The sequence below is a fragment of the Saccopteryx leptura genome, chromosome 5 (assembly GCF_036850995.1).
Source record: "Saccopteryx leptura isolate mSacLep1 chromosome 5, mSacLep1_pri_phased_curated, whole genome shotgun sequence".
Classification (NCBI taxonomy): Eukaryota; Metazoa; Chordata; class Mammalia; order Chiroptera; family Emballonuridae; genus Saccopteryx; species Saccopteryx leptura.
In genome coordinates this window covers 196,451,698-196,479,001 of record NC_089507.1, presented here as the reverse complement: position 1 = coordinate 196,479,001, position 27,304 = coordinate 196,451,698, and the positions used below count along the sequence as shown (strand labels likewise).

General features: G+C 53.6%; 1 protein-coding gene across 1 annotated transcript in view; it reads left to right on the top strand.

The window, feature by feature from the left end:
* Positions 1-27,304, top strand: part of PCK1 (phosphoenolpyruvate carboxykinase 1) — a 701,569-nt gene that overhangs the window by 598,439 nt on the left and 75,826 nt on the right. The window lies entirely within an intron of this gene.

Genomic DNA, 27,304 nt, shown 5'->3' with positions numbered 1-27,304 from the left:
AGTCAGGGCCACATGGTGTCACTCATGCCACAGCCCCTCCTGGCCAGGATTTTAATCTACAGCTGTTTATTGAGTGCCCACCTGCTCTGGCCTTCAGGCGTCCAGAGTGATGGACACAGCCCATTACCACCTACTGAGGCAGGGGAGGAACACACCCCACCCTCAGCTGCTTCTCAGAAGTCTGCCTAAAATCCCAGGGAAGAACCACTGGCTGCAGGCGATGTGCTCAGAGCACAGCCCGGGGGGCAATGGCTGGAGGAGGGAACCAGTATCATGATTGGCAGCAGAACCCCATGGGATAGGGGGAGGGGGCAATTCCCCGAGAGAAAGCGTGCTGAGAAGGACAGGAAGCATGTGGCCGTGCAGCTGCCCTAGGAGTGCTGGCAGCCAGGTGGGGCACAAGGTCACAGAGTTAGGAAGGGTGGTCTTGATCTGGGCGGAGGGGCCCCAACCTGGGGATAGACAGCATCTCCTAGAACTCTGCTGGGGAAATCGCAGGGGCCTCACAGAGAAGGTATTAAGGCTGGAAAGGATACTCACTTATTTTTTCAGTTCATTTATTTGAAGAAATGTGTGATGGGTCACATGCAGGGCCCTGGGGATAGTCATAAACGGACACAGTCAAGTGATGGAGATGCAGCAGACATGCAAATGGAGTTATTTCAAATACTGATCACACTGAAGGAAACAGTAAGGGGTGATGGAGAATGACTGGGTTCTAAGCAGTAGATAAGCAAGTACAAAGGTCCTGGGGCAGGGTACATGGGCCAAGGAGGCCAGGGTGGCTGAGAAGGAGCAGTGAGGAAAGTGGTAGATGAGCTTTTAGGGAGATGATGTTTGGAGCTGGGGAGACAGCAGAGACCCAGAGGACAGTCTGCTGGGAGTGCAGTCTAGGGACGTGTATCAGTCAGTACCCAGATGCCACCGGCAAGCATAGAGCAGAGTGTGATTGATCCTGTTAGTGGGAAGCCCCTGAACCTGAGTGACAGGTAGGGGAGGATGCTGCAGGTGGGAGGGGAGGGGACGTGGATGGCAGCTGGGCTCAACAGGATGAGGGCTTCCTGGTGATGTACGGGAATGGAGTGGGCACTCTGGTGAGGAGGTCAGTCTGAGCAAAGGCCCAGAGGGCTGGGGTATGACCTACTTGGGGCTGGTTGCTCTCTAGGCACCAGGCTTGTCCTCTGACCCTACACAGCAGAGCTGGGCCCCATAACATGCAATGTGTCCCCAGTCTGCCTCACTCGCCTTACACACAGTGGCCAAACCAGAGACTCAAGACGTTCTCAACTCTTTCTCACTCATAACCATATCTCTGCCAGCTGAGAGCCCTCTGTGACTCCCCATCATCAAAGGAAAAGCCAAAGCTGTCTGTCACTGGCCTATAAGGTCTGGCCTTGTTGCCTCCCGCCTACACCTGGCACAACTCACCTCAGGGCCTTTGCACTTGCTGTTGAATCCTCTAGCTTCTACCAGCTGAACTCCTTCGGGACAACGTTTCCTTGTCCCGAAGCTTCCTCTGACCCTGTCTAGGTCCAGGCAACAGAACTGTGTCCCCTTTCATTTGTGTCCTCATTTGTTCCTGCTCCACCTCATTAGAACTGATTCCAGAAGGTCAGGAATCTAGTGCTGTGCCAGGCATAGCAGGGAAACTGAGGCCTGCAAAGATTCTGAACTTGATTCAACCAGTGGTGAGTGGGCATCAGAGATTTCTAGCGGAGGACACAAGTGGGAGTTTCGGGACCATCCATTCAGGTTGGAGTGTGCTGGGCAGACGGAGGCGGGAGAGGCCAGGACCCGGGAGTGGAGAGAGGGGACAGAGACCAGTCACTGCAGTGTCCACAAGGAACAGGGCAGAGGGGCTCCCAGGGACGGCAGCAGCCACACAGACTTGGGCAACTGGGTCTGAACCACTGGCAACTCCACTGACAGCCCCATGGGGTCAGCCCTTGGCTTGGAAGTGAGATGGGGTCGCCCTGATGCGGGGAAGGGGCTCAGAATGGACCTGGAGCCACCTTTCCTGCCCCATTTCCAGGGGTCTCCTTGGGCCTTTTCCAGTCACTTTGACTTTGGGATTTGTAAATTCCCCCTTTCAGTGGTTCCGGGCCCCCGGCCTCTCCCAGGGGAGGTCAGGGTTCCTGGGATCAAGTCCGGTGGAATCCTGACAGGTAGGGTTCCCTGAACCCCTCCCTGTTCCCCCCCACCTGCCCTCTCTGGCTGGCTGGGTCTCAGTTTGCAAACACTGGCAGGGGTCAAGGAGGTCCTCGTGGAGCTCCCTGCTCAGAAGACACATTTGCTGCAGCTGATAAGAGAGTGGGGCAGGGAGGGGGTTGTGGGCGCTGCCCGGGGTTATCAGGAGGGCCACTTTCGGCCAGCCCATTTCCTGTCACTATCGGCCAGTGACAGCCTCTGGGACATGCCCTGAAGCCTTAAAAAACATTCTCTTGGGGCCCAAGATTGAGGGCTCTGGATGGTGTTGAGCCCAGGAGAGAGCTTGCAAAGTCACCCTTGTCTGTGTACACAGGAGGCTACCGCTAGTCACTGACACACTCATCGTAGATGCCGCTGCTGACCACAGGGGCAGTCTGTTACCCGCAAGGTGAACACTGTGTCTCCACTGAACAGATAGAAGAGCTGATACTCAGGAGTGAAGCCACCCTTCCTGGGCCCCCAAAGGAGAAGCCGTCAGAGGTGGGCATGCAGGGCCCAGAGGAAAAGCCCAGCAAGTGATTGAGGGTGGAGGTGAGAAAACCGCCGTATTCCTGTGAAAACTCCCCTGGGTGCTGCCCGTGGGTGAGGGGCCCCTGTTGCCAGCCCAACAAGACAATCACCCTCTACCCGCACTTGCTTTAGTCTCTCACCCCTGGAGCTAAGGCTGTCCTCAGAGTCCCAGGACTAATGAAAACTGACATTTATTGAATACTTTCTGTGGCTTTACGTCTGTTCTTTCTCTGAATGCTCCCAGCAAGCTGTGGGAAGTTGACTGGGCCCAGTTCACAGATGGAAAAATGAAGGCCGGGGGAGATTCAGCCCCTTCCCAAGTCCAGAGAGACGGGATCTGGACCTGAGAATCTTGAATCTGGAGCCCACATGTTGCCCTGCCCCTGCCCGGGGACTGGGCTGTGGCCTCCCCACTCCCACTCAGTTCACCACCTCCCTCACCCCAAAGCCAGCTGGTCCTGCCTCACCATGTCCCTGCACAGGCTGCTGAGTCACACTTGTGTTTGTCCCCCAGAAATGTAAACACCAAATCGGGAACCCCCTGGGGTTGGGGACCGTCCAGATACAGTAAAAATAGCAAGGCACCTGCCCAGCATGCCCCGGGGCTGGGTGTCTGCACAGGGCACGCACAGTGTGGGGTGGGCACCTGGCCCTCCAGATGCCTCCCGGGCCTCCTGTGGGGGCTGATAAGTGCCCGGCTCTGCTTATCAGCCCCACTCTCCCGTCTGTTCTGCCCCAAACCTGTGTACACATTGGGGTGCACCGCAGCCTGGAGATCAAGGGTGGGGTGAACCCCACGGCCGGCCCACCAGACAGCTAAGCTGGATGCACCGGAGACAACCCCGAGCTCCCGGGGGCCTCCTGCTGGCTCCCCTGTTCCCTGACTCTGTGATGGGGGTGTTTTTAGAGAAATTAAATATAAAGTGTTTTTTTTTATTTTCTAAGTTATAAAATTAACACTGTTGGGGAAAAAATTCAAATGAAAGAAAGTGTAATAAAATAACATCTATTTGTGTATAGAAAAAGGTAGGAAGGAAATAGACCAGATATTATTAGTAATAGGACGACAGGAGCGTTTTAGTTCTTCTCTTAACACAGTTCTGTGTGCACGGCTGAGCAATAAGAACTGGAAGATGATGCGTGGCGTGTATATAGTACTAACAGGGCGCTGTCTCTGGCGTCTGCTTCCTTGCTTCTATGGGTCTTCTGGGTATCTCTGATAAGCCTCAGCTGGCCGGGGTCCAGAGGCTGTTCTTGCCGCCTCCAGTCTGGTCTACGGTAACTTCCTCCAACCTCTAAAACGGGAACACAGAACATGCTGCTCCCTGGCATAGAAGCCTCTGTGGCTCCCCATTGTCCTGGATTAAATCCCAGGTCCTTGCCGAGGCCTCCACGGCTGGGGTGAGCTGGCCTGCCACCTCTCTGGTGCTTCACTCAAGAGCCACTCTTGCCCCAGACCCAAGAGTAGTGCCCTCTGCCCGAGTGCCTTCCTGCAGACATTCATACCTCGTGCCCACCTCTGCGACCTCCCTGTCGCCTTCCCTCGCTCTGCACCCTGCTCGCCTGCCTCCTTCAAGGCACCTGTGAGGGTTTCTACTTAGCACGTTTATCTGTTTTCCGTCCTGGACCGGGAGCTGGGAGGCGTCAGGAGTGTGTCAGACCCATCCTTACCCTTGATGGTACCCAGGCACGGTGCCCAGTGCTGGCACATCGTAGGGGGGACTTATGATACTTTCCGAACATATGAATCCTGAAAAAGTTAAATTAAAAGATCTTCCAAGCTGGGAGAAGTCATCTGAGGCAGCGTAGGGTGTGTCTTCATGAGAGACTTCACAGGGAGGAAGATAAGGTACCCTGGGGACAGGCTTGGGACCCAGTGAGGAGCTGACCCGGGAAAGACCCACAGGGTCCAGGCCCAGGGAAAGGAGGGGGCTGCCTAGACAGGATACAAGGGGGGTCAAGCAGAAGTGGGTGGCTGGGCGACCTCTCTCCTCCCCACCCAGAGCCTTCTGGGATCATCGGAGTTGTCCGTGGAAGTGTGGGGTGGGATGCTTCCCGCCGGGCTCCTCTCGGGCAGTCTGGCCCTCCTCCAGGGGCCGCGGAATTTAATTTTGACCATGTTTGTCTCAGAGCCAAGTGGCCACCCCCTGGGGCTCGGGTATAAATATCAGTTTATTTACTCTGTGTCCCAGCAAAGCATGCTCCTCTGTTTGTCTGTGCACAAGTTTGGAAGTGCAGCCCTGGGGCAGGAGACTGTCCTACGGGTCTGGGCTGGGTGTAATTTTTCTGGAGGCTCTCAGGCGCATTCCTGGTGCCACCATCCACTGTGCTTCACCTCCGGAAAGTAAAACAAGGCAAACTCTCTGGGAAGCCAGCGATTTTCAGCTGCATGAGCCAACCGTGTCCAGCTAACCATTGTCTAGGGCAAATCAGTCAAGAGTCTTTTCCCTTGCAAATGACAGAAAACCCAAGTCAGAGCGCTGGGCTCCCTGGGACTTGCGAACCTGTTACAGTTACAAGGGAGAAGAGGGGCTTTGCTGATGTGGTTAAGGACCTTAACACCTAACCTTTGCTGTGTTAGGACCTTAACATAGAGAGAGAATGCTTGATTATCCAGGTGGGTTCAGCATAATCACACGAGCCTCTAAAAAGCAGACAACTTCCTCCAGCTGGAGGCAGAGGCAGCAGAAGGGGAAAGTGGAGAGATTTGGAGTCAGAGGTACCTAACCCACTGTTGAAGGGGTCCCATGGAAAACAGGAGAAGGAGAAGGAATGTGGGCGGCCTCTAGGAGCCAAGTCATCAGGGAATGGAGACCATGGTCCTACAGCCACAAGGAACTAAACTCGGCCGGCCGGCAGATTCTTCCCTGGAGCCTCCAGTGAGGGTCACAGATCTACAGATACCCGGATTTCTGTCACCCCAAGCTGAGGACCCATTTGGGTCAAGCTGTATCTGGAGTCAGCAAATGGCCACAGAAGCCCACATGCAAGGGGGCAGGAGGGAGGATCCCTGCTCCATCCCTCCCCAGGCTCTGCTTTCTCAGAATAAAAAAGCTCAGGGCCCTGAATGACAACCAACCGGGGCCCTGGCTGCCGGCCAGCCATTTGCATCACAAATGAAGCCCAGTCAGGCTGTTGGACTTCACTAGCTAGCCCGAGGCTGCCTTCAGTGACTTAAGGACACGAGCCAGTATTCAGCTGTCGCACAAGCTGCCCCTCCCCCAGCCGCCTAAACTGCACCCCTGGGGGTTGATGGCGTGGTAGGGCCCCAGCCTGCTTGGGATCCATCCTGACCCGGCCAGCTTTCTCCACCAGCCTGAAGGAACATAATCCTGCGGCCAATAAACTCACCGGGGGCAAGGAGGACTCCGAGTGTGGGGGCGGGGCTCAGCACTGACATTCTTTCATTCAGCTCACAGCAGCCCGCTGGGCAGCGGAGGAAACTGAGGCTCAGAGACGGGTAAGCAACAGAGCTGGGACTCGAACCCGTGTTATTCTGCTCTGGAAACCTTGCTGTGAACATGAGTCATGCCCTCAGGGGTTATTTGTGTTTGTCCACCGGGCAGTGGGCTGCATGTGGACGAATAAAGGACCATCTGAGCTCCAGCCTTTCTCCTCTGCATGCTCGGGGTGAGTGGGCAGGCTGCTTCTCTTTCTAGACCCTGAGACCCGTGAGATCATGAGGTCAGAGTGTTGCCCATGCCCGCCTGTGGTTCGGGCATGCAGCAGGCGCTCAGTGTTTCTGGAATAAATAAATAAGTCAATACACAGTCTTTTTTTTGAGCCTGGGTTATGCTTTTTTGCTGCAGGATCCCTCCAACGCAGAGGCGGGTCATGTCCAGCTCAGGGTCCTCAGTGCACGGTCCACCGTGGGAATGCTGGGAATTTCTCTGAGGTTCAGCCCTGATGTATTCACTATAAGCCTTTCCCTGAGCTGTCTGGGGCTTCTGCCCAGAGCCTGCGTGCCCAGCCTGGGGAGGCATCTGGGGCTCCAAGTGAGTCTGTCGCATTGGGAGACCTCTGTCTAGCTCCCCATCAGTCCCTGGCCCAAGTTCTGGGAATTCCCTCCTGCCCCAGGGCCTTTGCTCTTGCTACCCTCTTGCCTGGACATCTCCCAGTGGCTTTTCTGGGGCTGGATGCTTTTCTTCCTGTAGGTTTTGTCATCATTCCCTCCTTCGAGGGGTCTCAGGGCTGCCCCCTTTAGCTCGAGCCCTCGGACATTCTGCCCCCACCCCATCTGTCTCTTAGCACCCAGCGTGCCTCACCAATGCCTTTTGTTTGTTTTCTCGGGATTTGCCCTTGCCCCCTTTAGAATAAAAGAGGGGGAAAGACGTGCACACGGACACGGAGCAAAATAGAATGAGAAGCGAGAAAGTGGAGAGTCAGATGGAGACACAGAGAGAAAGGGAGAGACTGACAGAGATGCAGGAATAGAAAGAGAATGTGAGAGAGAGAGAGAACAGGGAGACACAAAGAAACAGGCAGAGACACGAAGAGAAACTGAAAGAAAAACCAACAATGGAGCCACAGATAGAGAGAGATGGGGGGGAAGGAGGCAGAGGGAACAAGAGGGAGAATCGTGAGGGTGAACCGAACGGGAGACAGGGGCACGGGGCTTCCTTTCGGAGCAATGAAAATGTCTGGAATTAGATCGTGGTGGCAGCTGCACAACTGGGTGTACACGCACAGCCATGGGATTGTACACTTTCAAAGTTTGCATTTTAAAACAGAAGAGGACATCAGGCATCCCAAACTGACATTCAATCAACAGAATATGGCTCAGTCATAGGTGGAGGGGAACCCCCGGGGCTGTCCCAATGGCCACGGAGCCTCCTACGTGTCCCAGATGGCAAAACCAGGAAAGAGTGAGGGACCTCCCCAGGCTGCAGGAGACTCTGGGGACAAGGTGACCCACTGCCATGTGGGTCCCAGCACAGAAGAAGGACATCAGTGAGGAAACCCGAGTAAAGTCTATGGTTTATTTAGCTAATGGTGTTGCAGCAAAGCAAATTTCTTACTCTTGCCAACTGTACTATTATGTCAGATATTGATAGGAGGGGGGCTGGGTGAAGGGGGCGTGGAAACTCATTCCAGCTCTGCACAATTTCTGTCTAAAGTTATTTCAAAATAAAAAGTTAAACAAACAAACAAGGGGGACAAATGACAAGAGACTAGCACTGCCTGGTGTCAATCTACTCCACTACCGCCAAGGAGGCTGCTGCGGCCCCGGCAGGGCAGGAGCTCGGGCTGAGGCCACGCCCACGGCTGGCCCCAGACCCGGGGCTGCCAGCGGGCGCTGCTGAAAATTTGGGGCGAGACCTCTCATTGTTCATTAAAGAACAATGGTGATGGTTGGGACAGTCCCAGGGGCTCCCCTCCACCTCTGACCGTGCCTAAATGTACCTGCTGAGGCCACCGGCATGGCAGCCCTTGGTGCCAGTCAGAAGGCTCCTCCTACAAGGCTCGAGCCATCCTTCTGCAGAAGGGAAAAATACCCGAGATCCTGCTTTCCTGTCAGTATGGCTAAGCAGCGGCCCCACGCCATCGTTGGGGTCACTTCATGTGGGTCCCAGCACACAGGATGTGCAGGTCTGTTTTCTGTCCCTTTTACTGGGCTCTGAGCCCCTGGAAGGGAAAATGCTTGTTTGTATTTTCCCGGAACCCAGCCTGCGCCGGGCGCAGAGCAGGGGCTCTCAGGTGACTGCGTTTCCGAGACCTCGACGTGCAGGAGGTTAGTGGAGAACAGCGCTCTTCTAACGTGATGCTAAAGCTTTCAAAAGCACTGAAACCTACTTTTTAGAAAGGAAAATACACAGAAAACTTCAGAGAATCAATTAACCCCCTCCTACCACTACCTAGAATTGAACATTACCCGGAATAAAACATGAAGGTTTGTCAGGAATCTATTTTTTTTTCTTTAAGAAATAAAATGTCACAGATACATCAAAATTCTATGTCGTTTCCACCCAGAACCAACTCAGTGGAGAAGGGAGTGGGAGCTCCAGCCTCTGCCTTGGTCTCCTCACACCGTGTCCCCATTTGACCACCCAGCATATGGACGGCCCCTACTGTGAGGAGTGCTCTGATTTACTGTTTTCCACATTCCCCCCCAGGCGTTCACCCACTTTACTCACAGGCACAGGGCCTGGCGGACACACGGGGCTCAGGAGCACCCACACCAGGTTTAATGCTCGGCTATCTGTGTCTTGAAATTCTTAGTAACTTTTGAACAAAAGGCACCACATTTTCTTTTCTTTTCTTTTCCTTTTTCACCTTCCTTCCTTCCTTCCTTCCTTCCTTCCTTCCTTCCTTCCTTCCTTCCTTCCTTCCTTCCTTCCTTCCTTCCTTCCTTCCTTCCTCCTTCCCTCCCTCCCTCTCTCTCTCTCTCTCTCTCTCTCTCTCTTTCTTTCTTTCTTTCTTTCTTTCTTTCTTTCTTTCTTTCTTTCTTTCTTTTTGGTTTTAAGTGAGAGAGGAAGAGAGAGAGAGAGAGACAGGAACATCCATATGCTCCTGTATGTGCCCTGACGGGGAATTGAATCCGTAACCTCTGATCCTCCAACCAACTGAGCTATCCAGCAAGAGTGAAGCCCCACAGTTCCATGTTGATTGCCCCCTGCTGCCATCATACAGCCCTTCTGACAACATGGAACACCCCCCCCCCCCCCCAGCCCAAGCCTGTGCCAGGGTGTCCTGGGCCTAGGCCTCTGTGAATCCTCCCAGAGACTCTGTGAGACACATGGAGGATTCATGTGTCTCATTAACCTATCCTGCAGGTGGGGAAACTGAGGCTTGGAGAGCTCCTGACTCACCTGGAACTGTACGTGACACCCACTTTGAACCTGGACTTGCCCCCTTTCTTTTAAAACCAAAGCACAGAGAGTGCCTCGAGCAGAAGAGGCCCGTGTGAACCAGGTTCCCCGGGAGTAGGGGAGGGAGCGCCATCCCCACAGCTGCGAACCAGAGTCCTCTGTCCTGTCAGGGCCACCTCCCCGGCAGCTGAGTTCACTTCACCACATTTCCTCTCCCCGTGGGGACTCTCAACACGGAGTGAACAAACCCCGGTGTTAATCAGAGCTCAGAGCGCCACTTCCTCTCACGGGAGGGGCAGGGCCAGTCCTCTCACACCCTGCCTTCTATAATTAGACCCTGGCCTCGCCCTCCAGCCTCAAGCTGGGTCTGGGCTGCTTCCGGCCCCAGGGAGGGGTTTCCACACTGTTTCCCAAGGGCCCCCAGGAGCCTGCGGGCAGTGGGTATAGGATTTACCCAGGGCCTGAGGCCCATGGAAGGGGCCTCCTCTGACGGCCTCTCACTTTTGCAGCCATGATGGTGGACAAGATCCATGTCTTAGGGCCTGAGAGAAGCCCTGATCTGGACTCTCAGTGACAAGGGTGAACAGGACAGACAACACCCCTGCCCCAGGGAGCTGGGAAGGAAACAAAACACACAGGTACACAAAATCAGAATTAGGATAATTTAAGAAAAGGCCAAGAGGACCCCCAATTGGGGAGGTAGATGGAGAGGGCTGCTGGAGTGGGGGCCCGCCCAGGAGCACGGTCAGAGGTGCCCGTCTGCCGGCCACTGAGGGTGTGAAGGGCCTGTGATGAAAAAGCAAACAACAGGTGTGGTTGCTGGTGCCTCATTCACCTGCTTACTGCTCCAAAAATTTGGTTATTTCCACCGGTTCTTCTTTTCTTCCTTCCCCAGCCTTGGGGCCTACAGTCCTGGTCCCAGAAAATCCTGGTCCCTTAGCTGGGGAAGCTCTAAGGACCCTCAGGTGAATCCCTCAGGTGAATGGAAGGCAGGTGCGTGAGAGGGAACAAGGCTTTCATCGCCTTCCCAGACCACAACCTCTCCCAATCCCCCTTCCTGTTCAGAAGATGCTTCCAGCGTGAACCTGCCAAGGGACTGTGGCAGATGCCACTGGAGAAATATTCAAAGGAGGTGAATGAACCCCTGGCTCCCCGAGGAAATACATAGACAGTTAATAGTTACATGGAAGACTGCCCAGCCTTGGAGGCAAAGAAAAAAAGAAAGAAATGCAAACACAAGCCCTATTACATGCTGATTAAATTAGAGAACATTTATAAAATCATAAAGCCCAGTGCTGGCAGAGATGTGGGGAAATGGGAAATCACATTCAGATTGTGCAGATCAGTCTGTCTGAGTGAAACAAGAGCTGCGAAACCGCACACACCCTCTGACCCAGAATTCTGTCTTTGGGTGAAATGTGTTTGTCCTTGTTCTCAGGGACAGAAACATCCATGGTGGCACTATTGGAAAGTGGGAGGTGGATAAAATAAAACAAAACAAAACCCACCCAAAACCCAGATGTCTCATACTAACATTTGTGACGCGCTCACACGTTTTGAAATGCCGGTACCTCTTTAGTTCTCACGACCACTTGTGAGTTGCATGTTTCATGAGCCCCCACTTCACAGATGAGGACCAGAGGGTTCACAGAGTCAAACCTTTCTTCCAAGGTCACTCCAGTGGTAAGTGGTAGACCTGAGGTTTGAACCCAGGCTGCCCCGCCTGAAACTGAGGGGCTCGTGCTATTGTTCTGTAACATGAAGGCACAAGAGTTGATGCGCAGATGTGTGAGGGGTTATTCAGTCACCAGGATGCAACCTGAAGCTAAAAAGGGGCTTCTTTCTGCTTCTTGCTGGTAGTAAATACAAGCCTACGGTCTGGCAGGCTTGTCCCGGTCTGAGGTTCTAGAATTAGGAGAGGCACCATCACTAGAGAACTGCCATTGGTGGCTGGTCTTGAGACAAGCCGGCCTGAGGAACAGAGCCAACACCCCTCACGTGGCCTCGATGGGAGTCGAGCAGTTGCACCAATGCCCCAAACCAAGGAATCTTGGCTGTCCACTCCCTTCCCTCTGGGCAGCAGTGCTGGTGGCCTGCTGGTTGGGGCACTGGGAAGATAGAGGACAGCTCCAGGCCCCTGCAGCCTCCAGGAGGCTGTGATGCTTTGGAGACGCTCATGGCGTGGAGCAGAGCGTGGAGATCCTCTGAGAAGATCCTCCCCGCACCCTGCCCCAGCCCAGAAGTTCCGGAGGACATGTCTCAATAGCACGTCTGAGACTGGTGTAAGTGTTGACATGCTACCAGCTCTCAAGGAACAGTAGCTCCTATTCTTGGGGTGCCCGCTCCCCACCTCTAAGACCACAGAGATTGGCATCCAGCAAACCCTTGGCTATTGCCGGCTATTGCTCTCTCCCATTTTATAGATGGGCAATGGAGGCCTAGAAATGCTCCAGACCACAGAGCCTCTGGATTCAAAGTAGGCTTGTGTGACTGAGTCTCCTCCTGGGGCCCAGCCCTCCCCGCGGGGCCAGTTCCCGGGCCAGCTCCCGCGTCTGCTTCCCTGGCAGGCGGCCCCACCCTCCCTTTGTTCTGCTGCTGCTGCTGGCTGTGTAGGGGGCAGGTGGCCTTGCCCTTGTGCAGAGAGACGCTGAGTTAGCAGGCCAGGCACAGTTGCTATTTGCTTTCTTCCTCTCTGTGGTTCTTTTCCGGCCTGGATGGAGATGGGCGTGGGGCCAGGTGTGCAGGTGGGGAAGATTTGGCAAGGAATCCTGGCTGTCCACTCCCTTCTCTCTAAGCTCCCGGTGGTGCCTGGAGCTTCTGGCTGGGCCACCTGCAACAAGTGACTAATTGTCCTGGTCTAGCTAGGACTGAGGGGTTTCCAGGGAAGCAGGACTTACAATGCAAAGTCAGGAATGTCCCGGGCACACCAGGTAGGAGATCGTGTAGGTGGGGAGTGGGTGAGATATCAAGTGTGAGAGGACAGGGCGAGTTACCCCAAGGACCCTGAGCTGCTCCCCTGCAGCCCTGCTGCTTGTGGGTTCTGTACCTGGCCTGGCTGTGAATCAGGCAGCGCTGAGTGAGAAAGTCTTGTCCTGTCTCTTAGTAATGATTTAAGCAACTCATTTCAGTGCTTGGAGTCTTAGCTTGCTCATCTGTGAAATGGGGATAAGATTCCACTCCTCCCACAGGGATGCTGGGAATTAGATGAGAAAACAAACATGAAGCGCCTAGCAGAGTATGTATAGACATCGGATGCAGCATAGCATGTAAGATTATATTATTAGATCTTCCCTCAAAACCCAGCTTCCCATCACCTGCAGAATGAAACCTAACCCCTCCCCTATGAACCCTCGAAGTTCTATAATTTGTCTCTGTGATCTCTGACTCCATTGTCTGCTCCCCTCTGCTCACTTTGCTACAGCCATGCTAGCCTATACTCAGCCAGGACTCTCCTGGCCGCAGGGCCTTTGCACATGCCGTTTCCTCTGACTGTAGCACCATATCCTTCTTTCCTGGGACAACCTCCTTTTCATCTTTGGGATTTAGTTTAAGAGTTGTCTGCATAGAGAAGCTTTTTCCCTGTCTACCTAATTTGAAGGCATAATTGTTTTCCTGGGGACAAGTCATTTCTTAGCTGATTCACTGTAGTTGTTCCAGGGCCTAGTGTGATGCCTGGTTCAGAGCAGAGCTCAGGACATGTTGGGCAGTGGATGAAGGAATAAATGTTGGCCTGCAGTGTTCCTCACTGGAGAAAAAGCCCAGAGTCTTAAATCCATTTCCTTCTCTCAGCCTCGGTTTCCACAGGGATGAGAGGCGCATTCACCTCTTTGGTGTCTGCAAGGCATGGATGGAGAGACAAAGACGCCATGTCCTTTCACCAGGCCTGTACAGAGTAGGACTCAGGGCCTGGCGCCCACACTTACCCCCCTGTGTCCTGAGGATGCACTGCATTCGGCTCAGGAAACGAGGGCCCAGTAGGGGCCGTCCCGCCTGGTCACTCTGAGCGTAGCAGCTCTGAGCCGGCTGCCATCTCCCGAGCAAGGCTGCCCAGGGCTCTGTCCAGGAGGGGCCCGGCTGCCAGAACCCCGTGGGCCAGGCAGCTGACGCATCACATGCCCTCGGCCCCCAGGGGCAGGCTCCCCTGCAGACTCCAGCACATTGTCAAGGCTGTCAAACAATTTCCCTGCCAGGGTTTTACAAGATTCCAAGGATCACTACCCGATGCCAACACCCTCTTAAACAATACCGCTAGCTCGTCCGAGTGCCGCGGCCTGTCCTCGGCCATATATAGGCAAAAGCCGGGGAATCCCTCGCCTGTCCCTGGGCTGGGCTCCGAGGGAGGCTGCCACAGCCTCAGCCTTACCCCTGGGATCTCCCACTTCCCAATCTGCTGCTGTCCCAGCCAAAGGGCCGGCTGAGGCCAGGTGGGCGGGAGCGGGCTGCTGGGCGCTCGGGCTGCACAGGGCCTCGTGGTGTCCCGTCAGCTCCCAGCCCAGTGGCAGGGCCAGCTCAGGCTCTTACCAAATAAGGCCTGGGCAGCGGGGCCCGTGCTGGCTCCGACACCGGCGGCCGTGCGGTAGTGAGCCTGCCGGGGCAGCGACTCCTCCTGGGCTATCCTGCACGCAGAGGCGGAGGGCCCTGCGCAGTGTGACCCTGAGGCTCTGTGGGCAGCCCGCCCCAGAGGGCCCTGCGCAGTGTGGCCCTGAGGCTCTGTGGGCAGCCCGCCCCAGAGGGCCCTGCGCAGTGTGGCCCTGAGGCTCTGTGGGCAGCCCGTCCCAGAGGGCCCTGCGCAGTGTGGCCCTGAGGCTCTGTGGGCAGCCCGTCCCAGAGGGCCCTGCGCAGTGTGGCCCTGAGGCTCTGTGGGCAGCCCGCCCCAAGTAGCCTCAGTGGACCGTGGAGCATCCCCAGGGAAGAGGAACATCCATTTAGAACCTTTGGAATGTTCTACATTTAGTGAGGTCCACTTAGAACCTGAGAGGAGGCAAAGCAGAGAGTTGTCCCTCGATCTCCAGCACTGGGAGCTCCAACTAGGCCTAAAGGTCACCCCTGCCCACAGGGAGCACATCTACACCTGCTCCCATGCCCCCAGGATGTCCCACTGACCGCTGATTGGCATTATCTGTGGGTCACCAGTCACACCAATCAGCCCCTTCCTGGGGCCTGGTCTGTGGGGTCAGAGGGAAGGCTGGCCAAGAGACACGGTAGGCAGCCAGGGGCTCTAGAGAAAGCCGAGGTCTCCTGCACGGTGACCTGCCTGCCACCCCTGGACCTGTGCCTGCTGTGAGGAGAGGGTGTGAGCACTGGTTAAAGTGGCAGGACCCCACCACTGGGGACCGGCTGGAGCAGCACCTGGGGACAAGTACCCTGCAGGCAGGGACAGGAAGAGGGAGGAAAAGCCCAGTGAGGGTGAGAGGGGGCCAAGTGTCACATCTCAGGAGCTGCTACGGGGCACGGGGCATCCGAGTCCGCCTGCGTGGTTCCGGCAAGCAACTTGCTTCTTGGAACCACAGTTTTGCCATCCTTAAAATGGGTGTAATACAAACCCTACTTCCGGGACTTCCATGAAATAAGGTGTGTGGAGGATTCTGCAGAGAACTGTCTGAGGATTCAGTGGGATCCCGGGTGACAGAGGGCATCTCTCCTTTTCTGGGAGACTTCGGAAGATGGGGGGAGGCAGGGGCTCTCCATCTGTCCCCAGCTTCCTCTCCTTAGCTTTTCAATGCCCTCCCTGCTTTCTCATTAGCTCAGGGCTGCCAGGGTGGCATTTTGAGGTCCCCTGAACCACTCCCCAAAGCAGGAAGCATGTGTCTGGAAATGACTATGAATGTGTGAACACATGTGAGCGTGCATAAATGCACAAGCCTCCGTGAACACAGCCGTGCAAGTGTGAACAAATGCAGGAGTGTGAGTGCCTGGGCCCCCAAGTGTGAGCCCGAGGATGCCAGGGGCATTTGTGGTTTCTGCTGCTGCCCAGTTCCAAAGCCCTTTCATGTATTCTGGGAGACTCAGGGGGCTAGAGCCTGCCTGCTGGGCCCTGAGCCCCTCTCCCAGGATTGGCTACAGAATTAGGGGCCCAATGCAAAATGAAACAGGGTGCCCCTTGTTCAAAACGCATCAAAGCTTTTAAGACAGCAATAGCAGAGCATTAAATCACATGTGGGGACCTTCTGAACCTGGAGCCTGAGTGACTGCCCAAGCTCTGTCCCCTCCTCTCCTGGGAAGCTTGGGCCAGGCCCACTGGATACTTAGTGGGTAGGATCAGCAGAAGGGTCTGTAAAATCTGTGAAGTCACCCCCACCCCCAAACTTGGAAGCAGCCAGGAGCCGCACATCAGGACATGCAAACCCTATAAAAAGTGCTTTCCCAGCTCTCTATTTAAGCTCAGAGTGAGGTTTGTTCCCACGGATCAGAGGCCAGCAAGTCTAATAGCTCCTGTTTTTAGCTAGGCTGGCAGGACGCTGTGGACAAGGCCATCCTTGAGTGGGACACCAACTGGGTGGCCAGTATGGCTCTGCTGGCTGGACAGGTGGCCTGGGAAGAGATAGGGAGCCATGGAGGGACCAGGCAGGTGGGGCAGGACATCCTGAGAGCCTCGACTCTGTCCCCCGGGGCCTCCTCTAGCAGCTGCCACCTTTGACGCTGGCCTTAGGGCTACACTCTACCCCTCCTGTCCGGAGACTTGTCTGTGATCTCCAGATACACCCACCCAAGCACATAAATGTCCCCACTGGAACCTTGGTGACTCCACTCAGAACTGTGGAGCTCTGAACTCTTTCGGGATGGGGACCAGGCTTGAATTGTTCACAGGGTCTCCCAGAGCTTGGCACAGCACTGGCACAGAGGGACAAACGTCCAGCTTCCTGTGGAGGTGGGGACAAGCCGGGAATGTCCCAGCTGCCGTGATCACAACAGGAGCTGGTGTTCGTCACAGCCCTTGCTGCGGCTGGGTCCCATCCGGTGCCAGTCTAGTCCTCCAGCATTTCACTCTAACGGGAAGCCTGGTGATTCACATCTCTTTGCCTGTGTTGCACGTGGGGAAAAGGTCTTTTCTCCGAGGGTCTGCGGGGTCTGCTGGCGGGGCTTCTCCCTCATCTTTCTGGCATAAACCACAGGCCCAGTGCATTATCTACCTTTTGTAGCTGCTCTTTCTTTAAAGTAGAGAAATATGTTCCCAGAGGCAACCAACCAGAGAGCTTCTGGGTGGACTTCAAAGTTCTAAAGTGAACTTGTCCTTTCAATTAATTAATCAGCAAAGATTTATTTTGCATGGACTGCCTGCCAGAGCCGGCGGCGGGTGCTGAGAGGCCGGAAGGTAAACGAGCCGAGCGGAATTCTGCCCTAGCGCTGCTAGGGCGGCGTTCTGCTTCACAAAGGCAGAAACTGAGGCTCAGAGAGGTTGTGCGAGGTCCCCAAGGCCACACAACGCGTGCATGATGGGCTTTGACCTGCCGGGAGGTTTGACTGTGAAGGTCAGCTAGAAGGGATAAGAGAGTGGGGGAGCCTTTGGTGGCTAGGACTCCGGCTTTGGTGTCAGTGGAATTGGGTTCAAATACCCCTCTGGGACCTGGGGTGGGACGTCCAAGGGTTGTGCTCTGCTACACGCCAGCCAGTCTTTCGTAACCTGTTTCTCATCTGTAAAATGAGAACAGTAGGAGTACTGCTCTTCAACAGGCATTTATTGTGCACCTATTATGTGCCATGGGCTCTTCTAGGTGCTGGGATACAGCCGTGAATCAAACAGCCCCCCACAGGTTGTGGGGAGAGCCGACCAGGATGCGCTCCTGGCTCAGGCTCCCTGGGCGGGTCAGCTGCGGGGCGGATCAGGCCAACGGGGCTGCCCTGCAGGTGGAATTCAGCAAAACGCGCCTGAGCTCGGACATGGCCTCCTGGGTCCTCAGCCTGTGGAGCACCAGGCAGGGGCCTGGAGGGAACAGAGAGAGGATGGGAGGCCGGAAGGAAGAAGAAGGACTAGAGAGACAAAGGAAGGAAGGGTTGTCACCATCGTCATCCTTCTCTGAAGAAGAAATGGCAGTTGTCAGGCACTTGCTGGGAGGCTGGTCACTCTGCTCAGCTTTCCACTTATACTGTCTCGTGGACTCTTAGGACCACGAAGTGAGGCAGATGAGGAAACCGAGGCTCACAGGGTGAAGCCATTTGCTTAAGATCACATAGCTCGTGAGAGTGGACGCTGGGTAGATCCCTCCACAGCCCAATCTTTAAATTATAGAGGGGATGAGAGAGGAGAGAAGAGGGGAGAGACAAGGAGAGGGAAAGAGGATAGAGACTCGACAGGGGAGGAGAAAAGCCCCCTCTGGAGAACTTTCTGGACCCCACTTTGTCTTCCTCCCATGCCTTTCTAGGGGCTGCAGCTCCAGGACTCAGGCGCAGCCTGGCTCTCAGGCATGCCTTTGGGTCTGGCCCAGGAGTCTCCTGAGCATGTGACAGCTGTTGTTCTTCCCTGAAGATGGTGCCCCCACCTTGGGGCCGGATTCTTTCCCCAGCCAAGGACCTGGCACCTCTGGCAGCCTGGAGAGGCTATTTTTAAACCTTACAGCTGGTTTTGATCGTGGCTGCTGCTATGTGCGTGTGGAAACTGTGGGTTTGTTCTGCCAGTACTAGGAATGAACGTTGCAAATGAACAGGGATACTGCTGATCAAAGTGGGCTTTTGGGGGAAGAATGAGGCTATGGCCAGTTCTCTGTCCCCACCTGGGCCCTGGGAAGAGAAAGAGCAACAGAGCTAGAGCAGGGCAGGAACTCCTAGGTCAGGAGATCAGGAGACAACAGGGTTTAGGCATGTTCCCCAGAAGATGTAAGTTTGGCAGGGAGGAGTAGGAGTTTGAGCAGCTCTGGGCTCTATTATACAGTACTCATTTTCCTTCTGAGAGGTGGCAGAATGTATATGGGTTGAGAACATGAATTGTGCAGCCAAACAAACCTGCTTTTCAGTTTTGAATCTGCCTTTAACAGTTGCATGATTGTGAATGTATCAGTTAGCTACTGCTGTGTAACAAATCACCACCAAATTTAGTTGCTTAAAACAACATGATTCAGCGAGTCAACAATTTAAAACTTGACCCATCAGCTGAATGGTTTTTCTGGTCTGAGCTAGGATCCCCCATGCATTTGTGATCAGCTGCTGGGTCAGCTAGAGGCTCTGTTTCTGGTGAGTGACTATCATCTAGGGTGATGGGGACAACTAAATAACATGTCTCTCACTCTCTGGCAGGCTTGGTCTCCTAATAGAGACAGTAGTCCAAGAAAGAACTAGCAGAAACATGCAAGGCTGTTTGAGCCTACACTAAGATTACACACAACACCACTCCCAGCAATTCTATTGGCTAAAGCAAGTCATAAGACCAACCCATATTTAAGAGATGGGGAAATACACATGGCCGTTTGATGGCTGCAGCTGCGAAGTCACTTTGCAAAAGGTTTTGAATACAGGGAGGGATGGAGAATTGGGTCTTCCTCTGTTTTTAAATCAGTGTACCACTTTAGGTACTTAGGCAGCTCCATGAACCTCAGTTTCCTCATTTGTAACATGTGAATAATATGGGTGTTGTGACAATGGGTGATATATGTGAAGTCACTAGCATAGATCGCACCTGTATAGAGTCAGTGCTCGAGGCTGGAGCTGTCACAATCCCTAAAGGGGAAAGATTACTTCCTGCCCCTCCCCCACCATCTCCGGGAACCAGGCCCCAGAGAGTGAGCAGTCCTCTGGAGAAACACCACCTAAAATGAGAAGCTGCAGTTGCAAGAAACCCAGCAGAGCCAGGAGCCTTTTAGCAGATATTCCTTCCACCGTGCTGCTTCAACTCAAAGGCTCGAGAACTAAAAGGTTCAGCAGGAGTGAAGCAGATAATGCATAAGGGCTCACTGACTACAGTCTGTCTGTCTATCAGGCCAGATAGGAGTCTTCATAGTGATGGGATTCAACCGGTTCACACCAGTTCAGCAGAACTGTTACCTAATTTTCCGTTGAGTTCAGCGAAAGGATTGTTAAAATGACACTTGTAATCAGGATTCTCTCTAAGGTAGGCACCTGGGCAGCCGCCCAATGTGGAAATCACAAATTTACATTCCTTACTCTTTTTTAACGTTCATCTGCACAACAGCGTATTCTAAACACCGATAGTAATGTTCATTCCGTCCATAGGTGAAAAAAATTGCAAATGAGGACGCCAATCAAGAAGTAATATGGAAATATCTTAAATAAAAATTTTATTGTTTTTTTCCCCAGGTATTATTTAATATTTTTTCATTAATATTTTTTTTAAATTTTTTTTATTTATTCATTTTAGAGAGGAGAGGAGAGAGAGAGAGAGAGAGAGAGGAGAGACAGAGAGAGAGAAGGGGGGAGGAGCTGGAAGCATCAACTCCCATATGTGCCTTGACCAAGCAAGCCCAGGGTTTCGAACCAGCGACCTCAGCATTTCCAGGTCGATGCTTTATCCACTGCGCCACCACAGGTCAGGCCTCATTAATATTTTAAAACTCTTTTAATCTAGTTTTGTGTACCTCTTTTATTATTCTTATTTAAGTATTAAATGTATGAAATACTAAACTACCTTTTGATATATCATTTTTTTTATACTTAAATTGGTCATTAGGGCAGAGAACCAGTTCTTAAATTATTTGTATTCCACCGGTGGGTCTTCACTCCATCATTCAATGACACCAAGCACCTACCGAGTGCCAGCTGCCATATTCGGTGTGGAGGATCGAGTGGTGGACAAATGTCAATACAGTCCCTGCTCTCACGGAGCCAATGATATACCACTCACACTCTACACGTGTACACTTACATGCACACATTCTCTAGTACACCCCGTGCTCTTGCACATCCATGCTGTGCATACCAACACCTGACCCCGCACACTCACACACAGCTCTCCTGGCTTGAGTTTCACTGACTTGACTGGCTGTGGCCCTGCAGACCGAGGACTGTGCCAACCGAGGGTCAGGAGCCTTACTTCTGTCCAAGACAGCCAGCAGGTCCCTGTGACCCTGAACACGTTCCTTTCCATCTCTGGGCCTCAGTCTCCTAAAAACAATAACCAATGACAGCCAGCATGGGTTGAGCATGACTTCCATGCTCTTATGTGAGACTCACGGCAAGGAAACTGAGGCACAGAGAGGGGAAGAGCCTGCCAGGGTTACTGGCAGGAACCAGAAGACCTGAGGTTTGAACCTAGTTCTTATCTGACTGTAGAGCCCACCCTCCTAGCTATTTTGCTACATGGCTGCCTCGCCCACTTCCTCCTCATACAAGGAAACCCTATCATAATCCCATTTCACAGGTTCAGCCATCCAGTCACACTGGGCTTCTTTCCCCTGCCTCAGGGCCCTCGCACCTTCTGTTCCTTCTGCCTCCCCACTTTGCGAATCAATGGCTGTTCTTCCTGTAAGTCTCACCTCTAATGTCATGCGTTTGGGAAGCCTCCTCTGACCCCTAAACTAGACTATCTTCTCCTTCGGGATATTTACTGTACAGATTTTCTATTTTCTGCTGTAACACATCATCACCAACAGAGTGACCGCAGTGTCCACAGGTCACAGTGTCTGCGGGTCAGGAGTGTGCAGTGCTCAGCCAGCTCTGTGCTCAGGATCTCACAAAGCCCAAATTCAAGGTGCTGGCCGGTTGCACTCCATTCCAGAGCCTCCAGCTCACTTGGGCTATTGGCAGTATTCAGTCCCTTGGCACATGGCTCCTCCTCCATCTCTGAGCCAGAACATCGGGCCAAGTCCTTCTCATTCTGCCATCTCTCTGCTTCTCTCAATTACCTCTTCCACCTTTTTTTTTTTTTTTGGGGGGGGGCTGAGGTATAATTGACATAAAACATTATATATCTATATGTTATCTCTGTGATTATAGTGGACTCATGTGGCTAATCCAGGGTAATCTCTTTAAGAGTTCTAAACAATCTCTGTTTAGATAAATGAGTCCTGGGGATGTAACGTTCAGCATGGGGACTAGAGTTAATGACACTGTGTTGCAGAAAGTGCTAAAAGATTAGGTCTTAAAGTTCCCACCACAAGAAAAAAAAAAAAAAAAAGGAAAAAACCTTTGTAAGATGCGTGGTGACGAATGTCTACTTAACTCATTATAGTGACCACTTCCAAGTGTATACAGTATCAAATCATTGTTGTACACTTGAAACTAATGGAATGTTATGTGTCAGTTATACCTCAATTTAAAAAATAAATAAAAAAAATAAAGATTTTTCTCAATGTAAACTGAGATGTAACATAAAGGATAGAAACTTGAAATGAAAAAAACATCTTTAATGTTTTCCTTTAAAGCAGGTCATTCTAATTTGCCTCGATGTTTTCACTCTATAATTTGTTGGGAATTTCTTTATTCTGTTTCCTGCCTAAGCGACTCCACAGCTTTACGATCTTCCAATCCATGCACGTGAAATTGTCACATGTACCAACTGTACCTAATGTTGAAATTAAGAAAAAGTTTTTTTTTTTAAAGTCAGCTGTTTAGTAGCCTTCATTCCCCGATGCCACAGAACCAGATGTCTTTGCAGAATCTTTCCCGTCACATGCACTTACCAAGTTTGTCATCACACACTTGTTTGTGAGAATCTTTGGTTTCTGTCTGTTTCCCTCCCAACACCATCAGCTCCACAACTGGGGATGGAGGGACTGAGCAGAAATTTCTGAAAAAACAGCAGAAGCAGGATTTGAACCTGTACCTCTGAGTCGTTATTTATCAGCAAAACGGGTTGGATGCTGTTTATCCCGGTCCCCGTCAGGGCTGCTGTGTCCAGTTGCACGGCTGTGACTGCACAGCAGCACCTGGGAGTCCACTCACTTCCCAGGGTCTGTGATCCTTGTGGTTGGGTGGAGTCCAGCCTCTAGGCCCATGAGCCCTGGCCCTGCTCCCGAACCTGGAGCCTGGGTTCTTAACCTTGGCTGACCGTGGAGTCATCCAGAGAACTTTTAAGATCCTGATGCCTGGCCATGCCCCAGACCAATTGCCTTCGATTCTCCGGAGTGGCCTAGCATTGACATTTTAAGGTTCCCTGAGTGACTCCAAGTTGGGGCTACGGTTCAAGCTTCCGCCTGGCAGGGTCAGAGAGAGAGTTACATAACCCAGAGAGAGCACTAACTCTTCGTAATGAAGGTCCTGCTGCTGTTCGCGACACCTGCGCCCTCCTCCCCCACAGGCCCTATTTCTTCACTCTGTGTGGCTGTGGCCAGTAAGCTGGCCTGCACCAGGCAGCTGCTTCTTGTGGCCGTAGGGATGGCTTATGGCCAGCCAACATCTGGCTGTTGGTGGACGTAAGCTGTTCTTGTCCATCAGCCCTGCCCCACCAAGGGTGTCCATCGTCTCTCCCGAGTGGCAAACTGGCTGTGGAGAGAGGCAGGGAGAGCTCAGGGGCCGGGCAGAGAGAGAGCCGCTTCCCTGGAGGAGTGCGTCCTCGCGGCCTTGCTTGGGCATCACTCGAGGGTGGCCGGATCCTAAGTTGCACTTGGCTACAGTCAATTTGCTGGCACGTTGCTTGGACATTTCCCCCTCCGAGGGTGCTGAGTGCAGCTCCTGAGGTCTGGGCGGCTCACTTACGGGGGCAGGTGATGAAATGCGCTGGTTGCCGGCCTGGCACCTGGGATGAGAGGCCACGTGGGCTGTCTGGGGCAAGGCGCTGGTGACACTGCTTCCAGGACACTTCCTTCTGCCCTGCGCTTTGGGACCCAGCTCAAGGGAGGGAGGGAGGAGAAGGTGGCATGGAGGAGCCAGGGGGTGGACGGGATGGCAGCTTGCACATTTCGCCATTTGTGGAAATACCCATGGCTCTCCTCTCTGTCTCTGCGTGAGGCTGCGGCCCCTTGCCCATGCCTCACCCCTGGAAGGCGTGGCCTTGCCGGGACACGAGCCCAGAAATGGACCTGGCAGTGACTGTTCCTCCAGGGTCAGCCACAGACGGCCAGTCCCGAGGCAAAGCCATAGCAGCTCGGGTCCCCACATGCCACTCCTCTTGGCACGAATCTGTTCGCCTTCCCCAAAGGGCGTGTGTCTTCGCCTCTTGGCTGGGGGCCCGGGCAGGCAGTCTCTTTCTGTTTCCTCCTCAGTGAAGCTGGCATTGGGGGTGGGGAGACTCAGGGTTCTGCTCAGGGCAGGAAAGGGGTGACCGTAGCTCCACCCAGGCAACCCCCCCAAAGATGAAGCACCAATGTGGCAAACCAGCTTCCTCCACAGCTAACATAGCCCCTCTGCCCTCTGGAGGTCGTTGTGGGAGTGGTCTGCTGTGCCCCCTGCTTGGGCTTGGCCAGGCCCCAAGAACGGAGTGGGAGGGGCTGATGGAAGACCACCCTTCTCCAAAGCACTGCAAGTTTGTCTGTGATAATGGCAGCTAATGCTTACTGAGCACTTGCTGGAACCATTCTCAGCCTGCGCACATGTGAGTTCATTTGCTTCTCAGCCTGGGAGCCAGGTAAACTCTCGTACCCATTTTGTAGATAAGAAGAGCACGGTCGGTTTCCAGGCCCAGGGTTGCACAGCCTGCGAGGGCAGCGCTGGCAATGGGATGCAGGCTTGCACTGCTGGGCCTCTGTGCAGAAGGCCTGCCATGCCCTCTCTGCAGGCGCTGTGAGAGGGGATGTCACGGTCCGGCCACAGAGGTCACAGGAGCGTTTCGGCTGCTCAAGAGGAACCGGAACTCTGGAAACCACAGTCTTATCTGCTTCCCACAAAAGCTGCAACGAGGCAGCACTCATGAGCCGTCACAGTTGGGAGGTTCTCCATCGCTGGCTTGTTCATGCATTCGTTCACTCACTCATGCATTCATTCAGCCGGTGTAGATTGAGGCCTCTCCTGTGCCAGGCTCTGGGCCCAGGTGCACAGCTGTAACCAGGCAGGCCTAGGCCCCTCTCCTGGAGGTCCAGGTCCAAAGGCAAGCTGGGTAATAACTCAGCAAGCAGCAGGTATATAAGCTATGGAAGGGCTACAATAATCTCATTTCATTGATGGAAGAACCTGAACGAGACTCAAATCTGGGTTAAATACTGCTTTCGCCATTGATCAGCGATGTGACCCTGAGGAGGTGGTTCCTCTCTGACCCTTAGGCTCCTCTTCTGCAGGATGTAGATAATGGAGCAGCCTGTCACAGAACTGTTGCTAGCTAGTTGAGCCTCCATTGGCTGGCACTGGGGGCGGGTGAGTGACTAGGCTCTACGATTGGTCACCAGGTCTGTTAGGAGAACTTTTGCATGGCGTGGGGCATGCTTGGTGAGGGGCGCTGTTCATCTATAAAGGCCAGAGTCTGGACACCCTGGGAACAAAGAGTAGTCTCTATCTGCAGCCACTTCTGTGAGGTAAGGAGTTAACCACATGCCCTGCACTCCCACCTTCTGTGCCACTCGTCCGCCCTGCCCATGGGACCCTGTGTGGTCCCATCTGAAGGCCTCCAGCACGAACCTTCCCCAGTGTGCAGACTCGGGGCCTGTTCTCCTGGCTGCCATTGGCCAGAGGCATCCCAGGACATCCTACTCAATGCCAGGCTCCATCCTGCACATGTATTTGGGGAGTGTAGAAGGCTCAAACTGTTCGCCCGCAGCCTGGAACAGAGCTGACGTGCCCTGTGTGAGAGCTGATTTCCTTCCATGGCCACAGGAGCCAAGGCAATGCCATTTCTGGCATCATGGCAAATGCTGGCAGCTGGCTGGCTGTAGGCCATGGATTGGTTTATCTCCTGTAGCTGCATGGTGACAATTTGACCTTTCCCAGAACCTCCTCCTGCTGCCCCTCTTGATAATGGTATAGGCCACTCTGATCTCTAGATTGATTTATACTTTGACCAGCGGGGAGCCACTGGAGGAGGCTGGTGGGGCCGGGCTGCTTGGGTGAAGGCATCTGTTAACAGTGGTCTCTGATTTCACTCTCTGAACACCAGAGCTGCTCCTTAACAATGCTGACTTGAAGGCTTGTCTCCTGAGTAGTCAAACATGGCCACGAACTCTGATGCACGCCACACGTGTTTTAATGATCCCTCGTCACTGTCCTGAAATTCTCAATACATTTTGAACAAGGGCCCCAAATTTTCATTTCTCAGTGGGCCCTGCTCTTCAATAATGGAAGAAAGATGGTCCTGCCCTGAGGTTGTCCCTGTCATGGGAAGAGCACTGGTTTTCCACAAACCCTGGGGAATAGCCTTCCTCCCAAGTGGCATCTCCTTGATGGGGCCCCTTGACATGGCCCTTCTGGGGTGATTCATTCATTCCAGTTCAGGGTGCCCTATTTTCATCCTCCAGCTTTTCCCTTCATGCTTAACCTTTTCCCTCAATGTTTGACCTCACTTTTTGACCTTTCTCAGGCCAACAATCATGGAGTCTGAGCCCAAAGCTAGGCTGACATCTCTCACTGTTGCGTCTCACTTAGTCCTCATGACGTCCCTGTGAGATGGAAATGATGGTGAGTTCCACTTTACAGACGGGGAAGTCAAGGCTGGGAGACAGGGCAGCAGCTTGCTAAGGCCACATGCCCGTGAGCGGTTGACTCCGGGCTGTAGAGCTGAGATCCTTACCAGAAGCTCCCCGCCCACAAAGAACAGAAGTTATGTCCTGTGTCCACATCCTCCTCCCCTTTGCAATCTCCCTTCCCAGCGCCCGTTCTCACTGGAGACAGCCTAAGTCTCCGAAATGCTTGGGGTCTGTGAATGCATCACTGGGTGGGGGGTGAGGCAGTCAGTGACCCACAGGATCCCTCGGTGGGGGCACGTGGGGGCGGTACCAGGGGTCAGCCTGGGTCTCTGCCCATATTCCTTCCATGGCTCTCCTGGGCTGGCAGAGCGGCCTCCCCAGGGATGGGAGGGCCAGCCGTGCCAGGGTTCCCAGGGCTGGTTCTAAGGGAGCTTTTTAAAGCCATTTTCTGGGCTACAAAGAGGAAGATGCCAATTAAGTGCCTGGTGGAAGCGTGAGACCCAAACGTCCTTGGACCCAGTCACTCATGGCACTTTTTTGAGTTTCTGTCCCGGCCCGGAGACTTCTCAATGGAGTTCCTTCCAGGGGAAATGATCTAAGCAGACTCCTCAAGCTGTGTGTGCCCACCAGTGCCCAGGAACTCATCACAGTGCACTTTATTACCACTCCACACGTGGGGGCCCCGGGCACCTAGCCAGCTCCCCATGGCTCAGACGCTGCTGGTTCTGGAGAGAAAGGAAAAGGAGGGGAGAAGGAGGGGGAAGAAGGGAGGGTACGGAGAGAAAGAGAGAGAGAGAGAGAGAGAGAGAGAGAGAGAGAGTAGGGCATATACTCTAGTGGCAGAGAAACCCCAGGAGGTGTTGCTGTGCGGTGGTGACTGGCATAGGCTTTGCCATCAGGGTCTTAGGCGCAAATCCCAGCTTCATCACCGCTGGTTGTGACTCCTCTCGACAAGGGTCCAAGGACGGTGCCTGCTCCACGGGGCTGTGTGAGGACACAGAGGACCTGGAGCCTGGCAGGAGCTCAGACCATGTGGATTTTATGTTATTTGGAATATGACGAAGTGTGGATCTTTCCTGAGATACCCCCTTACCCTGATTTAGGACTCGTCCACAAGGAAAGAGAATCTGGCATTGGAAGATTCTTGTTAAAAAAAGAAAACAAACCTCACATATCATGTTTTAGCTGCTACGGAGTGGACTTGGAACAAAACGTGGGGGAAGGAAATTGCAAGTTTTGCTTTGCACACATCTGTATATGTCAGCTCCCTGGGGGTCCTCCTGCACTTCAAGGGGTGTCCTTGGATTCTGATAAAAAGTTGCAAAGACAGTACAGAGAGCTTCC